This window comes from Galeopterus variegatus, unplaced genomic scaffold (genome assembly GCF_000696425.1).
Source record: "Galeopterus variegatus unplaced genomic scaffold, G_variegatus-3.0.2 Scaffold4551, whole genome shotgun sequence".
Lineage (NCBI taxonomy): Eukaryota > Metazoa > Chordata > Mammalia > Dermoptera > Cynocephalidae > Galeopterus > Galeopterus variegatus.
In genome coordinates this window covers 64279-81536 of record NW_007730662.1, presented here as the reverse complement: position 1 = coordinate 81536, position 17258 = coordinate 64279, and the positions used below count along the sequence as shown (strand labels likewise).

Here is a 17258-nt window from a genome sequence, read left to right as displayed (position 1 = left end):
TACCTTGAATCTGTGAGAACCAACTCATGAAATTCTCAGGGTTTTCATAGGTTTATACTGAGCAACTTAAGCTAATGTGTTCTGATAAGAGAGATACTTTTTGTTAATGTGGCTCTAGGTCAGTTTCCTTGTCCTTTATTATTTTCTGATGATAAATATCTGGCTAAACATGAAAGGAAAAGCATGTTTCTTATTTTGAATTATTTGTAAAATTATGTTTATTCACAGTGATTAGATTTGAAAGTGTAACATAAATCTCATTTGTTTAAAAAAAAAAGAAGAAGAAAGAAACAAGAAACTCACTTTGGCCACTAAATGATTTTAAACCTCAGAGGAAAAAGTTTAGACATTACCTTTTCCTGGTGTTACACCCTTCAGTTAAAGTCTGAGTGTTTTGGGTAATAGCTCCTGGAGGTAGTCAATCTAAGAGTAAATTCTGAATAAGGAGGAACCGAAACAAACAAAAATGATAAATCTTAGATGTGGTTCAATTTAATTTGTCCTGAAATTTGGGGGATCATTCTTTTAAATATTAATTTTCAGCCATGGTATTATTTGAGTGATTCAGGATCTTATATATAATATTTACCGATTTGTATGTATTTTTTATAATCTGCTTTTATATGTTGTCATGTATGAAAGAACAGTTACAAATAAGCATTCTAGAAATTCTTATTCTTTTGAGAACCCTGGAATTATGTTTTGTGTTCCAAGTTGTCCTCAAAGAAAATTGTGACTAAAATAAAGCAATCTCCAATTTAAAGTTTTGACATCTAATGATAAGAAAGTTTTAATGTTGCTGAATTAAGAAAATTATACATAGATTGACTTTATTTCTAAAAGTAGTTTGAAAATCAGCCAACAAACTAATTTTTCCTGTCAGGACTGGCAGAAAAATAATCACATGAGGTTTAACTTCAATGTCGGTTTTTTATTTGTGGCCTAAGAAAGCAGTCTCTTATACAAACATGAAAAGAAAATTAATCAACAGGGTAGAATTTTATACTGTTAAAATAAAGAGCTAGATTGTACAAATTAAAGACTGGAACTGTTTGTGATGAGATGCTAATTGTGCAGTTCAGATTAGCCAAAATCCTGGATTTAAGCAGGATTCAGTCAGGTAGAGAGGAGGGAAGAGTACAGTGCAGCTGGGGACTACACACAAAAAGGTTCGGAGGCGATGAGAGTGAGCATGGGGTGGGAGTTTAGAGGAGGCCAGACTGAAGGATTAATGTGAGTTATGGGAAGTATGGGTAGACTGAGTAGAACCAGGTTATGGTGAATCTTCAAAGCTAGAAGAGATTAAATTTACTAGGTTATGTGAAATGGTTATGGGTATTCGGTTTGAGGTTCTTTTTTATTATGCTTTCTGGGAAGATTTTAATTTATTCACCTGTTTTAAAGTTATATCACTAAAGAGAAGATAAGTGAAAACAAGTGAAAGTTTAAACCAAGATACTGGTTGTAGTAGACTTACTACAAAAATCACTACTTTTTGGGCCAGCTTTTTTAAGAGCGTTAAATAAGGTGTTACTTTTTTATTGCAGTGTTTTTCTTCTTTGATATAGCACTTCACAATGGAGAAAATAAAACCAAAGTCAGTCTAATCTCTCAAATTTAACATTTGCCTGTATGCTAGGATTTGCCAGAATCTTTAGCTTTCAACATGAAAATTAACTTTGAAATGTTAAGGTTGTATTTGGGCATGTGACTCTTAATAGTCACTTTGTTAGATGATTTTTGTACTTCTGTAAATGTTGAAGGAAATGTTAAGAGAAACTTTGCAGATTCATTTTCCTGAATATACAACAGTGTTATAACAACTGTGACCGCTTAGCATAGTCAGCTGTATGAAATAGTAAAGAGGAATAAAATAGTAAAGAGAAATAATGAAGAGCAGGTTATTTTTTATGAATGGCTGAATACATCATTGATCTGTAAAAATAACAATAATAGTTAGTATTTATTGAGTACCCATGTGGGCCAACTATTGTATCAGATACTTCATGTTTATTATTACTAATTCTCTTAACAATCCCACATGAAGGTAGTTGCGTAGGTGTGGAAACTGAGACTCATAATGATTAAGTAACTTGACAAGCATTACACAAGCAGTAAATGGTTGAGCCTGGATTGAATTCAGTTTGGCTTGTTCTTTCCTGTGCTGGTTACACAGACATTAGATTAGACAACATGTCATCAATATCTAAAATCTTAAGAATGGCAGTTAGCAGTATTTTAACTATGTTGTTCCTCCCATGTTCCTGACAACATAAATTTGCACATATCCAGAAAGTGAATTCTGCAGTTGATGCAGCCACAGGAACTCCGTATCTCTCCTTGTTACAAATGGAGATTTATCTTCACTTCCTGCTGCTAACTCTGATCCATCCTAGTGCCTTCTCTGACACCCATCCCCTGCAATTCCTACCCTTACTACCTGACTAGTTTTGCTCCTAATTTAACCTGCTTCCCACAGAAATTTTTTAATTTGGAGCCTCTTATACCCTGCCAAGATCTTCACAGGAGCCATTGTGGAAACCCTTGCTTCCCCAGACCTAGCAAGAGTTGTGGTTAAATTCTCCCTTACTTGCTACCTCCAGTCCATACAGAAAAGAACCTGGGTCTCCAATTCAAGAGATTTCCTGGGTCTCTTCCACCCATCTATCATCAGAGCACCTACTATATACCAGGCACTGGATTTAGAAGTGAAAATAAAGTCCATACTTTATAATAAAGTGAAACACAGTCCATACCGTCAAGGGCCTCACGGTCTGCAGTGGAAATAGGCATACAAATAAACAAATTGCAATACGTTATGAAAAGTGTAGCAGTATAATAGCTACCATTCATTTAACAGTTGGTCTGTGCCAAACACTGTACTAAGTGTTGTACTTCCATTATTTTTTTTTTTTTTTTTTTTTTTTTTTTTTTTTTTTGCAGCTGGCTGATATGGGTGTCCAAACCCATGACCTTGGTGTTATCACCAAAATGCTCTAACCAAGTGAGCTAACCGGCCAGCCCTTCCACTATTTCTTTTCATCTTCACAACAGTCCTATGATGTAGGTGGCATCATTATCATTCATATTTTACATGTGGTTCCAGGGGATTAAATAACTGCCCCCCAGTCATACTCTAGTCAGTAATAGAGGTAGGATTTTTTATTTCAGGCTATATGACTCCAAGCCCTACCACCCCAAGCCAAACCAACATATGTTATATAGTCTCCTTTCACATATACAGGGATAAGATGGTAACAACATCTGGGGCTGGGTTTTGTAAAATGAAATATTTATCAGGCCGATTAGACATCTGGAGCATTTAAATCAGAAACATGAAACAAAATGGAAGGTTCCGGGAAGTAATAAACCCTCTACTTTTGTTGACCACCAAAGAAAAATAATAGGGGCTGGCCCGTGGCTCACTCAGAAGAGTGTAGTGCTGATAACACCAAGGCCACGGGTTCGGATCCCATATGGGTATGGCCAGTTAGCTCACTGGGTGAGCATGGTGCTAACAACACCAAGTCAAGGGTTAAGATCCCCTTACCGGTCATCTTTAAAAAAAAAAAAAAAAAGACAATATTGTATAAATGCTAGGAAAGGAAGATAGAAGAAGGCAGAAAGGTGTTCTGGTTTATGCTGACAACACCAAGTCAAGGGTTAAGATCCCCTTACCGGTCATCTTTAAAAAAAAAAAAAAAAAGACAATATTGTATAAATGCTAGGAAAGGAAGATAGAAGAAGGCAGAAAGGTGTTCTGGTTTACAAGCTAAAGGAAAGAACTCAGGACTCATTTAAGTACTGTATAGACATCTTGGGAAGTATAGTCCTATGGTTCAACCAAATTAGCAGTTAACTGGACTTCTCTGGGTCTTTGGAGTCTTGCTACCATTTACAGTATTTTTTCATGGGAAAATGCATACAAAACAACTGATTTGAAAATATTTTTGGATTACAGGTATATTTTCATTTGTTCTTGATAGTGATGTGATGGTTGTAGTTCTGATAGATGTTCTAAGAATAGGTAAATTTATTTCAGACTAAGGATAGTTCACTTATACTAAAAATTAATTATTTCCCCATTAAACAGCTTTGCTGAATTTTTATGATGTCTTAGTAGATTTGATGTGCTTTATTTCCTTAAAAATCTCACAAAAGTAATTCTAATTCTATTTGCTTATCAGCTTTTCTATGTAGAGCAAATTTTCCCTGTTTTTAAGATTTCTCTGTGGTAGCTGCTAAAACAGTTACAGATCCTTTGCATAAGTATTTTAATCTTCATAATTAAACTGTAAAAATTATTATTATTCCCATATTACAGGCTCAGTGAGGTTAAGTAACTTGTCTGAAGTCACATACCTAGTAAGTAGCAGAAGCTAGAATTCAGGACCGGGAATTCTGAACCAGTCTGCAATGTATTAAACTAGAATGAAGCGAAACCAAACAAACTACATATGTCTTAAAAAAAAAAAAAAAAAAAGAAAGTAAGGAAAGAAAACCTTTGAAGCATTTTTATTTATTAATACCCTTCCTTGTTCCAGATAGAATTAAGGAAATTTACAAATGCTACAAAATAGCAAACTACAATTTTGTGAGAAAAAGGAAAGGAAAACAACTGTAGGAATATAATATGGAACCGTGAATAAGACCAGTACAAAAATGCATACTCTGAGTCATAGTTGATGGAATCAGTGTGGGAAAGGGTTTTATTTTGGGGTGAATTGTTTTTTTGTTTTAAGTGAATTCAGAAAAGAAAGTTATGAATAAGTCTTTTTGTTTATTAAAAAATAATGCATACCACAAAAATATCTATATTTTCCTGTAAGTTGGCCTCAGACTTGGCTCTAAGGTTTTCAGCAGTCAACACATCTTGTCACTTAAACCTTTCAGTGTGTCTGTGTGATAAAAACAGACTAATTACTTAGAATAGCTACAACTATTCCTGATACTAAGACTAAACAGCAATTTCTCGATTGCTTCTTTATAAAGGAGACCTTGTATGAGTTCCCTGGTTATTATCCTTAGCATTCAATAATAAAACGGATTCATAATTATAAAAATTAAACAATTTAAAGAACAAAACCTCTTTTTAAAAAACTTTTATATGGAGACATAATATACAGAAAAATGCCCAGGTCGCAAGTTTACAGCTTAATAAATTATCACAAAGTGTTCACACCCATGTAACTATAACACAGATCCAAGAAATAGACCCCAGATCCCTGTTTATACTCCATCCCAGCAACTACTCACTCCCTCCTCCTCAAAGGTAACCATGATCTCTACCTCTAGTACAATAGTTTAAGTTTTTGAACTTTATATGAATGGCTTCCTTCAGTACAGTGGTACTCAAAAAGTTCATGGAAAGATTTGTATTATCTTTTAATTCTGTTTTTCCACAAACTTTTTGAAGTACCCCTCATATGTATTCTTTTGTGCCTTGCTGCTTCTGCTCGACATTGTGAGATTTTACTGTGTCATTTTAAAATGCAGCTGTAGGACTTTTATTCTTATTACTGTATAATTTTCCTTTGTAAAAACATACCATGATTTATTTATCTATCTTGTTGATGAACATTTGGGTTATTTCTGGTTTGTTCTGTTAAGAACATTGCGGCAAGTGGTTATGCCAATTTACACTCTCATGAGCAGTGAAGAAAGTTCTTGTACTACATCCTTATCAACATGTGGAATTGTCAGTCTTTCTAATTTTAGCCATTTTGTGGCTATGAAGAAGTTTCTCATTATGGTTTTAATGTGCATTTCCCTGATTACTAATGAGACTGAGTAACTTTCCACAGCATTTAGAACAATGTTGGCATGTAGGAGTTACTTTGTAAAAAAATTTTGTTTTTTAGCGTTTTTATAGCAATGTAGTGTGTTCTGGAGCAGCCCGGGATCCAGGCTGATCTGCCCCCCTGCCCCCCCACTCTCCCTACCAAGGGCTTGAACGATTTTCTTGGGGAAAGGGGAATTTGGTGACAGGACCTAAGTGGGACCTCAACAGGTTCTCAGGCTACTACCCTAGGCATCCTTATTTTGCTGTCAAGGGCCACCTCCACCTGTTAGTTACCCAGCAGAGGTGGGAGGAAAATGAAATTTTGAGGTCTGTAGTTTTCTTCCTGTAGTTTCTTCCTTTTTCTTTTTTTTCTTTTAATTGTTGGAGGGATCGTTACATTTTTCTTCTAGTGTTCCAGTGTTTTAAAGGGAAAGTATCTGGAAGCCTGTGAAATGTGAGGAGTTGGGGGTGGAAGGGGAAGTTGCACACTGTCTGTCCAGGTACAAAACTATCCTTCTGAGGTTCTGATCTGCCAGGCTTGTTCCCTCAACATGGATGTACCTTGAGGTGGCAGAACCTACATGTTCCCAAGGTTGCTAGCCAGGCTGTCCCCCTGTCCCCACTTCGGGTGTGAGTGTGTTTGTTTGTGTGTGTGTGTGTGTGTGTGTGTGTGTGTCCAGATATGGAAGGTGGGAAGAGACAAAATGGATGAGAAGTGTTCTCTTCAGGGGTTGACAGCCCTGCCCTGTGGCGGGCCTGAATCTGAGAACATCCTCCTCCTCTGGCAAAGGCCAGGGCACTGTCCCAGTAATGGGCTCTGTACAAGCAGGGGGCAGACGCCCTGAGGCTGTTGTGCTTAGACAGGTGGGCAGGAGGGGGAAGTGGTCCAGGGAGCAGGGAGCATGTGGAGGAGACTGGGCTGCTGCCTGACTAGTTCCGTCCTTGTGAAAATGTTTTTAATGAATAAATGATGTTTGTGAAAAGCTTTGCAGATAAGGTAACTTATAAGCTGCAATAGCAATGGTAAGAAACTTCCTGATGTGTGAATAAGAGTGGAAAAAACATTCCAGACAGAAGAAACAACTAGCACAAAGACTGTAGAAGAAAATAAAGTGCCCTTTTTCAGAAACCACGCAAGTGTGACTGGAGTGTAGTGGAGGATGAGAAAAATAGTATAAGATTAGAGAGGTAGGTAGGGTCAGATCATATATAGTGCTTTGTAAGCCAGGATATATAGTATGGGTTTTATTCTTAGTATAGTGGAAAAGCCTTTGGATGGTTTTAGGCAGGGAGTGATGTGATCTCATTTGCCCTGCCTGCCATATGGTGAATTGATTATAGGAGAGAAAAGAATGGAAACAAGGACATTCATTAGGAGTCTCTTAGAATCCAAATAAGAGCAGAGGGGCCTGATGGAAGAAGGGGAAATGTTGCAATGTGGATGTATTAGAGGTATGTTTCTCTCATAAGAGAAAGCATTCAATGGCTCCATAGATTTTTTGGCTGGAGCAATAGAATGAATGGTTGGTTGGTGCCATTAAGATTAAGGAAAAGTAGAAGATTAATGAAAGATAGATTAAGGAAAGGTGGAAGATCAGGAGTTCTGTTTTTATGTTACGGTTGAGATTCCCGTGAAACATTCAGATGAAGATATCAGACGGGCAGTGGATATGTCAGTCTGAATTCTGAAGAGAGGTCAGGGCTAAAAAATAGTTGTAGCAGTCATTGGCATATCAATGGCATTTGTATGCTAAGAGAAGGGAGTCCAGGGACAAGTTCTGAGATACTCTCAACCTTCAAGGTCAAGAGAGCCTCCAAAGGAGACCAAAACCACCAGAGGGGCAGGAGGAAAACTGGGGAGTAAGGAGACTCAGAAGTCCCCAGAATGAAGAAGAGAGCATTTCAGCATAGTTATTTTAATTAGATTTTTTAAATTTCCCTAATCTTTCTGAAGAATAAACTCATTAAAAAAGATTTCTTCAGGATTTTTCACCACTTATGGTGGATGACACCAATGATGGATGACTTAATAAAGAACTTGAGAGGAGAAATGTTCTGTCACTGAACATTATTGAGATCCCTTTCCTAAAGAAATTAGAGAAATGTTAGCTATTTCAGGACAAGGCTGACAAAAAAAAAGAACGAAAGAAAGAAAGAAAGAGAAACTCTTATAGTATGCTATAAACAACATACAACTCAGGTAGTTAGAACCAACTTTCTTTCTAGGAATAACTATTGTATTGGTTTCCATTACTCAGAAGGTCATGTGGCATCCTGTCTCCTTTGTTGGGGAGGCAATTTTTTAAGTTAAATTATCACATGTCATAGGAATCTTCTTATATTATTTCTACCAGCTAAGTAGGGAATTAGGAAATTGAGTAAACAAAAGGAAATCTAAACAGAACTCTTAGTAATGTTTGGCTTAGAAACTGTTTATGCATGAGTACTCCTTAAGTTTTTAAATTCTGATAACTGTTTATGTACACCTGAGACATGGAATTAATTAAATATCTACCAAGAAGTATTTTTAATGTCCTCAACATTCTTAATATAGTTTTTAATATGCATTCTTACTTTGTTGTTAAACTGGAATTTTTGAAATAAGGAACTTTAAGAATCAAAAGACAGTATACCTTTTTGTATTCTTTGAATCTTTTTTCCCTTATCCTTGTAGTTTTCAATTTAAAAGTAGCTAATAAAGTCATGTGAACTTGAATTTATTATATAAAAGACTATATATAATCTTTTTTTAAAGACTCATTCAACACTGATCTTCATCTAGGGATTAAAATCAAAATATTAAAGGTAGAAATGCACTTAGTCATTTGTTTTTAAGTGCATACTTATTCTGTACTGCCTGTTTCTACTGGTCTTATTTCCTTATAGATATTGCAAAGCTCCAAGTATGTTGCCTAGTTTACAGAGTGGTACCCAGAAATAAAATTGACATTTTTACCCACAAAAACATTGATAGCAACAGTCTACTTCTGGAGATAGAAATAAGAATCAAAAATAGTACTTTCTATCCATACTGATGGCTACCGATAATTGAATTTTAACTTTTGAAAAAATTTTGATGTTTGAGAAAAACTTCAATGTATGGAGTTATAACCTTTCATGTATAGTTCTATTTATTTATTTATTTATTTAAAAAATTTTATTAAAATTTTTATTGAATCATATTTGTTTATACATATTTTGGGGGTTCAGTGTTGACATATGTTGATCAAATCAATATTACTAGCATATATATTGTTACAAATTGTACTTATTCTTTATGCCCCTTGTTTAATGTCTCCCCATCCCTCTCTCCCTCCCCTCTCTAATTACCCTAGATTTCTTCTCTCCCTCTGAAAGAGTAATGGTTACGCTATTGATTTGTTCCCTAGATAATCTTTCCAATGCTGAGAGGTGTGTTCAGTTCCCGCAATATTATCATAGAGCAGATGCTCCTTCTGTCACTCTGGAATGGGTTTTGTGGAGAGAGACATCCTCTTCTTTTCTTTGGTCTATGCTGGTGACTTTCCTAGTGTCAGTGCACTCCAGTGTCTGGTGGACCATCTGCACATTGGTTGTGGTGTCTAGCCGCTTTCATAGCAGCTGTGATTATTGTGGTGGCTGTGGTGGGCCACCAACATGGAGGTGATGTTTTTGACATGCTCCTTGGTGCTGGAGGTGTGCCTGATTGTGGGAGGGGGGGTCCAGTCCCCAGATCTGTGCCTCAGGACCCTGGATGGGGCTGGAACTAATTTTTTGTCCTTTGCTTACTTCTAAAATGGGGGAACTTCCCGTGGAGACCAGTACTTGAGCTGTGTGGTTTAGCTAAATTCCTGCTTGGCTGCTGATTCCCTAGGGAAGGCTTTTTGTGCAGCTCAGGTTTTAATGGTTGACTTTATAGGTACTTCTGGCTCTCCAGAAACCCAGTGCACCTGGATTGTGTAGAAACTCTGATCTGGGCCAAAATCTTATCATCAAACTGCCCCCCCATGCAATTCTGTATTCCTGACCGGTCTCCTCTGAGTGGTCCTTCGCTGATTGAGGTGCAGATCAGCTGTCTTTGCTGTGCCCCAGTGTTCCCCTGGTAGGCCTGTCTCCCCCACTGCCTGTGCTGCAAACACTTCCCATGGGATGGACCATGTGCTGGTCCCTTGTGATGACTCACCAGCCTGAGTGGCTCATTTTTTTCAGTTGTTGTGACTCCTTGCTCCTATGTGGGTCCACAGGAACCCTGTTAGTGGTATTGCTGGCCTGGAGGCCACCAAGGCCTCTTCTCCCCTGCCGTCTCCGAGCAACTTCATCTGGAGGGCACAGCTGAGGCTTTTGCCAGCTCCTGCTCCATGCACTCAGCAGCTCCAGCCTTACAGCTGCTGCAGCACAAAATGATCAAAAGGGTTTTTTCTTTCTCTCATCCTGGCTTGTCCCACCTTCATGCACTCCGGAGGTCTCTCCTCCTCTTCCCCTGAGCTCTAGTGGCCCCAGCTTGGCTGTTGTTACTTTTTTATAGTTGTAAATTGGTTGATTTGTGGGAGAGAGTGATGCTGGGGACTGTCTATTCTGCCATCTTGGCTGGAAGATTATCTCATGTATGGTTTTACAGTAGAAAGCGTTACTTTTCTCAGTGTGGCAGCTTCTTAATAAAAGAAATGATTTCCTTAAATTTATTCTTTCTCCAATTAGAGCAATGTAAAATACTATGGAGCAATTCACACAAGCCTGAGGGGCAAGTAAATAGCTTTACTTCACTGCCCAAAATGTCCCATGTAGATAGTGAGAGATTTTATTTGTCCTCCTGTGAAAATCACTTTAAAGCCCTTAAATTAAATGTTTAACAGTTTTTTAATCTTACAACTTCCATTTATATTTTTAAAACTCATTCTTTTTTTAAAGATATTTTCATTTTTGTTTTTTTGGTGGCTGGCTGGTATGGGGGCCCAAACCCGTGACCTTGGTATTACAAGGCTGCATTCTAACCAACTGAGCTAACTGGCCAGTCCCTAAAAACTCTTGATGACTTTTTTTTTTTTTAAAGATGACCGGTAAGGGGATCTTAACCCTTGACATGGTGTTGTCAGCACCACACTCTCCCAAGCGAGCTAACCAGCCATCCCTATATAGGGATCCAAACCCGTGGCCTTGGTGTTACCAGCACCGCACTCTCCCAAGTGAGCCATGGGCCAGCCCCTTGATGACTTCTTTAAATGAATGGCTATTGCTTCTGTTCCTCTTATATGTTCCCATTTATCTTGTATAAGCAGTTTATCTTACTTGAAGTTATAGATTTAAAAAATTATTTTACTATGTACAACTTTTTATGTCTGGAATAATATCACTATGTAAAATACTTAAAACTGAGATTTAAGACATTCATATCTTAAGCCAGAAATGTTCTTAAAGTTTGTCTAGTATTTTATTTGAAAAATGAGGAAGATAAGGTCCCAAGAGTTAAGTGACTTACCCAAAGTTACACAGTTAATTAGTAGGTGAGATGGAACTAATGCTCAGGCATTTTGGCTTCTGATGTACCGTATCCAGCTGCCCTTCCATAATCCTGCTGATCCACTTAACTGTCACATAATAAACTTAGTAGGAGTTCTGTTAATATTTGTTTAGTTGAATTAAAATGAGTTACTTTTCTCAGATGAGAACCCAACATGTAGTTAGTAGAAATCTCCTCTCACCTCATGTTCTTTACCTTTCTTAATGCAGCAGGTTCTGGACTTCTCTTCCACTCGAGATTGGGGAATTTGTCTGACTCGACACTTCAGGTTCTGCCTCAGTTTCCAGTGGGCGCTAATAAAACCTTATCTTTTAAGGGATTTCTAGAATAAAGTCTGAGTGAGCAGCCAAATTAGAGAATACAGAATCAACCTAAAACTAGGGATTTGGATCTGGTACTCAGAATTATAGGACCAAATAAATATCCTCAAGGAATATATCACACTAGTCAAGGAACAGAACCAGATGGAATTATAATGTCAGACTTGGATGTTGAGCTGCATTAGATGGAATTTTTTTCTGACATTGTACTAGACGCTATGGGAAGTATTGTGTAGATTTACTCTCAAGGAACTTCCTTTCTGGTGGGGAAAAGTGGAAAAGTTAATTTGATAAAGATTTATGGTTGGTACTTATAGTGAGTACTTAATAGTTCAGAAATAAGAGAGAACACAGCACTTAATTTTTAAAATTCTAATTATTGATTGTTATATTCTCCCTGATGCTCAGGGGCAAGCTAAATTGTGAATTACTTGATAGCAAAGATTGTGTTGTATTCAGCCTCATATTTCTTAGGATCTTTTGAAAGTCCTAGCATAGTTCTGTGAACGCATGGATTCAATCAGTTCTATTGATATTCAGATTGTCCCAAATTTGGCCAGTGGGAACTCTTTGAAACTGGCATCAGTATTTTGTTGTTTTTTGGTTTTGTTTTTGTTTTTTTCTATGACCTCATTAGTCTTTGAGCACTTCTGTTGTTTTCTGGCACTAGATGGCAAGTTTTTTTTTTGGTTTTGTTTTGTTTTTCCTTTTTGTCTTTTTTCGTGTCCGGCAACGGATCGCAACCCTCAGTGTCGCGCCCGTACCGGACCGGGACCGGCAACAGGATCGCAACCCTCGGCGCTGCGCCCGCACCTCGCTCAGCCAGTGAGCGGGAACCGGTCTGTATGTGGGATCCGAACCCTCGGCGGGAGCGCCACCACGCTCTCAAGTGGCGCACTGTAGCAGTGCGCCACCGGGCCGGCCCAGCAAGTTTTTAAATAGTACTTTACAGTACATGAGTATAGCTACATTTCAAATGTATAGTACTGAAACAATGTTTATTAGTATTGATCAGTAAATTTCTTAAAAGATAGTTCCAACAATTACTCTATGACAATTAGGATAGAAACATAAACCATAAGAAACCACTTCAAGGAAAACTGGAAGTCATGATACCACTAGGTTTATGAGAAATTAAGGCAGATGGTAATAAGTATTTTTTGAAGGAAATGGAGATATGAAGCCTTCACTGACAGGCTTTATAGTTTTTAATAGCTGTTCTTAAGAAGATTTAATTCAATAAGGGTGGAATAGATTCTCTTTCTCTCATTGTTCCCATGAAGAGATCATACTAGTAGCATACCCTTAGATCTTAGATGTAAGGAAAATGAAATATAAATGTATAAAACCATTTGAGTTATATGTAAACTTTTAGGATGACTATAGTATTAAATATATTTATCAACATTTAGAGTGATACTAATAGGATGTGCTTGAAGGTTTTATTCAAATTGATATGGGATGCTAAAATGAGCTACAGTTTTAAAGCCTGGTGAACTTAGATACTCAGGTTTCAAGTCTTGAGTATGTTCATTTTTAAAATTTCTTCCATTTTTTGAAAAGCTGATTATTCCTACTCGTCATCTAACTTCTGCTTTCTCCTTTCATTATCATGCCAGTAATTCTAAACACGTTCACAAATGGAGAAGAGGGGGAGAAATAGATAGCTGTGCAGTTTATATCGTTCTTAATAGCAGTTCTAGAGTTTTGTTTATTTTTTAAAATTTGATGTTTAGCTTTGTTTCTAGATTTTGCATATCTTTGTTCTCCATCTTATTACAGGTGGTTGAGAAATTGTCATCTTTAGTACAGAGGACTCAGAGTCAGGAGACCTGGATTCTAGGTCCATCTTTGTCACCAACTAACTATGTGACTTTAGGATGTCAATTCACTTCATATATTCAATCAGTGAACATTTGACCATCTTTTAGTTCCCAGGCATGCCTTAGGCCTTGTTTCTTCATCCCAAAGCAGTTATACTGAATGGTCCTTAATGTTCCTTCCACCCCAGTGCTGTGCTTGGTGTGTAAACATCATAGTCCCTGTTGTTAGGAGTTCAGTGCCAGCATGACGTGCCCTGCAGCGCACCAAGACCAGGGTCCAGTGCTGAGAGCCGCTGGTCCTGGGAAACTGGGAGTGGCCAGAAAGGGGGCCGCCCCCTTGTCCAGCACACAGCTCATGTTCCTGGGAGATCTGGTGCTAAACCATTCATAGATGACCTGCCTCTGGGTCAGGGTTTCGTACATAGCAGAGCAATTCCCTCACTGCAATCTATTGAGAGTCAGCCCTAGACACAAGGGTTTTTTTCTTTTTTAAATAATGAAAAATAGAAAAAAATGTAAAAAGGAGTTCAGACTGATGGAGAAAGGCAGTTAGTATGGGCATTGCTATGGTAGAACCACATGGCGCCATGTCAGAAAGTCTCTGGTAATGAGCGGCCTAAACTGTATTGAAGGAGTAGATGACAGCCAGGGGAAGGAGAGTAGAAGAGTATTTCAAGCAGAGAGGCATATGTACAAAGATTAAGAGGCAAATAAAGAACTCACAAAAGAGATTGAGAAGGAGCAGTGTAAAGTAGGAAGGGAAGTCAGTAGAGAAGGGCACCTCTGAAACCAGAGAGAGAGAACTCTCTTGCTCAGTTTGTTTTTATTATGTGGTACTGAAAATAGTGTTCATAGAGATTGGCCTGATGGCTGAATGCAAAGCTTTCTTAATCAAACAAGAGAAAATCGATAAAATATAACCTACTTCCTTGATTATGTTTTGAAATAGTTTTGAATATGTGCCTTTTGAGGTCTTGGTCCATACGGTGTGTTTCAAAACCAGTTTGAAACTTTTCAGTCTAAATTAGATATTCTTCTGCTGTTATCCACTGAGCTATCCAATACTTCACACTTGTTTTTTAATGCTGTGTATTCTTAAATGCAAAAGTCCAGTTTCTCCAACTATACCAGGATTTTGAAATGTAGTCAATTATTTTAAAGGTGTTCTTTTAGATCAATTTCATTTTAAAATTCTGATAGTTAAAGAAACAATAAAATCGTATTGACAGTTTTTCAAACTAGGAACATTTGAAAATGTGCTCCACTGATTTACTGAGTTTCAATTCAAGGGCAATTGATAAAAGACGAATAGCTATTTCTCTCAGATTTATAAAAACCCAACATTTTAAATTGTGGCTAGAAGTCTTTAGTGCAGTAAATCATGTGCTTTTCATGAATTATATCTCACCGATGCAGTTGGACATGAGGTAATCAGATTTTCACTCCCTACAAGCTGGACAGCTGAAAATGTCATACCCATAGTATGTGTCAAAGACTTAGAGCTACTTTGCTGCCTGTCTGATTTAAGTTGTTGTGGTCAGTCTGAGGAACCTGTGATATGATAAGATAGCATTCATTAGGTCATGTGGTTTGCAAGTGCCCAATCTTAACTTGAGCACTTAACTTCTGAGCAGCTTGTAAGCACCTCAGAATGAGGAAGAGACGGATACTAACATTGTCTGTTTGAAAGCTTATTTTGTGTTCAGTGACAAAATAGTGTGGTTGTATGGTTATATGTGTATATTATGTATATTTTAAAATTATTTTTCCATCAGGAGTTATAGTTTCTGAAAAAAGTGAATATCATAAATGCATTCATCTCTTTTTACTTATTAAATCTTCAGTCTAAAGGATTATGCTTTTTATTACAGTTGTTTTCTGCCCCTTTAAAATGAAAGTTTAAGAGGTGGCCACCATGTCTTTTCTGCTGAGGAAAAATTGGATATAGAAGATTTATGTTGTTGGTGAATTTTTAAAAATTAATTAAAAATTATTTCTACATTTCCTAAATAGAGAAGTACTTATTTTTAATTTGGCAACATCTCCATTAGAAACATAAACACAATGGCTGTCTGATTTTATATATATAAATAACAACTTGACTGTGATACTATTACCACTTGGTATAATTCACCCATTTAAAGTTTACAATTCAGTGGATTTTAGTATATGTACAGAGTAATGCATCCATTGCCACAATCAATTATAGAACATTTTTATCACTACAAAAAGAAATCCTGTACCCATTAGCAGTCACTCCCCATTTCCCCACATGCCTCTATCTCCCCTGGCCCCAGGCAACCACTAATCTACTTCCTGTCTCTATAGCTTTCCCTATTTTGGATGTTTAATATAAATGGAATCATACAATATGTGGTCTTCTGTGACTGGCTTCTTTCACTTAGCATAATGTATTCAAGGTTCATCTATGTTGTAGCATCTGTCAATACTTCATTACTTTTTATTGCCTAATAATATTCCATCATATGGATAATACATTTGATTTATCCATTCATCAGTTGATGGAGATTGATTTATTCCCACATTTTAGCTATCATAACTACTGCTACTGAGAGTTTTCATGGATAAGTTTCTTTACGAACATATATTTTCCTTTGTCTGAGTATATACATAGTAGTGGAATTGCAGGGTCACATGGTAACTCTGTGTTTAACTGTCTTGAGGAACTGCCAAACTGTCTTCCAAAGTGGCTGTACCCCATTATGGAAAACAGTATGGAGGTTTCTCAAACAACTACAGATAGAACTACCATATGATCCAACAATCCCATTACTGTTTATATACTCAAAGAAGTGGAAATCATGTCAAAGAGATACCTGCATTCTCATGTTTATTGCAGACCTATTTACAATAGCCAAGAGTTGGAACCAACCTAAATGTCTATCTATTGATGACTGGATAAAGAAGGTGTGGTATATATACTCAGCCATAAAAAAAGAATGGCATTCTGCTATTCACACCAACATGGGTGAGGTTGGAGAAAATTATGTTAAGTGTAATACTCCAGGCACAGAAAGAGAAATACCACATGTCCTCACTCATAAGTGGGAGCTAAGAAAGAAGGAACAGAGAGAGGAAGAAGGAAAGGGAAAGGGAGAGAGAGAAAAAGAAAAAAAAGAGAAAAGATCACAATAATATGTTGAACTTTCAGAAGAAGAGAACAGAACTGTGGTTACTAGAGACAGGGAGGGGGTTAGGGAAAAATTAGTTAATGGTCACAAAGAATGATTATGTCTTGCAATGATGAATATGCTAATTGTCCTGATTTTATTACATATTCTGCACAAATACCGATAGTCAACTCTGAACCCCACAAATATGAATAATCAATTGTTTCAATAAAAAAACAAAATAAAACAAAGTGTCTGTACCATTTTACATTCTCACCAGCTATGTATGAGGGTTTCGATTTCTCTACATCCTTGCTAACATTTGTTATTGTTTGTCTTTTTGATGATAGCTATCCTAGAAAGTATGAAGTAGCAACTTATTGTGCTTTTAATGTATATTCCTTTGATGGCTAATAATGTGTGGTTATTCTTTATGCTCCTTACCTGACCAATCACTCCCTAACTCCCCTCCTTCCCTTCCCCCAATCTCTAGTATCTTTAGGTTTGTTCTCTCCTTCTGAAAGTTCAACATATTCCCTCCCTCCTTCCCTTCACACCCAGTTATGAGTGAGGACAAGCAGTATTTCTCTTTCTGTGTCTGGCTTGTTTCACTGAACACAATTTTCTCCAGGCTCATCCATGTTGCTGCAAATGGCAGAATTTCATTTTTTTTTATGGCTGAGTAGTATTCCATTGTGTATATAT

At 37.2% G+C, this 17258-nt stretch overlaps 1 protein-coding gene across 3 annotated transcripts in view; it reads left to right on the top strand.

Annotated features, from left to right (window-relative positions):
* Positions 1-17258, top strand: part of LOC103603332 (ecotropic viral integration site 5 protein homolog) — a 142876-nt gene that overhangs the window by 87638 nt on the left and 37980 nt on the right. The gene's annotated exons all lie outside the window — the stretch shown is intronic.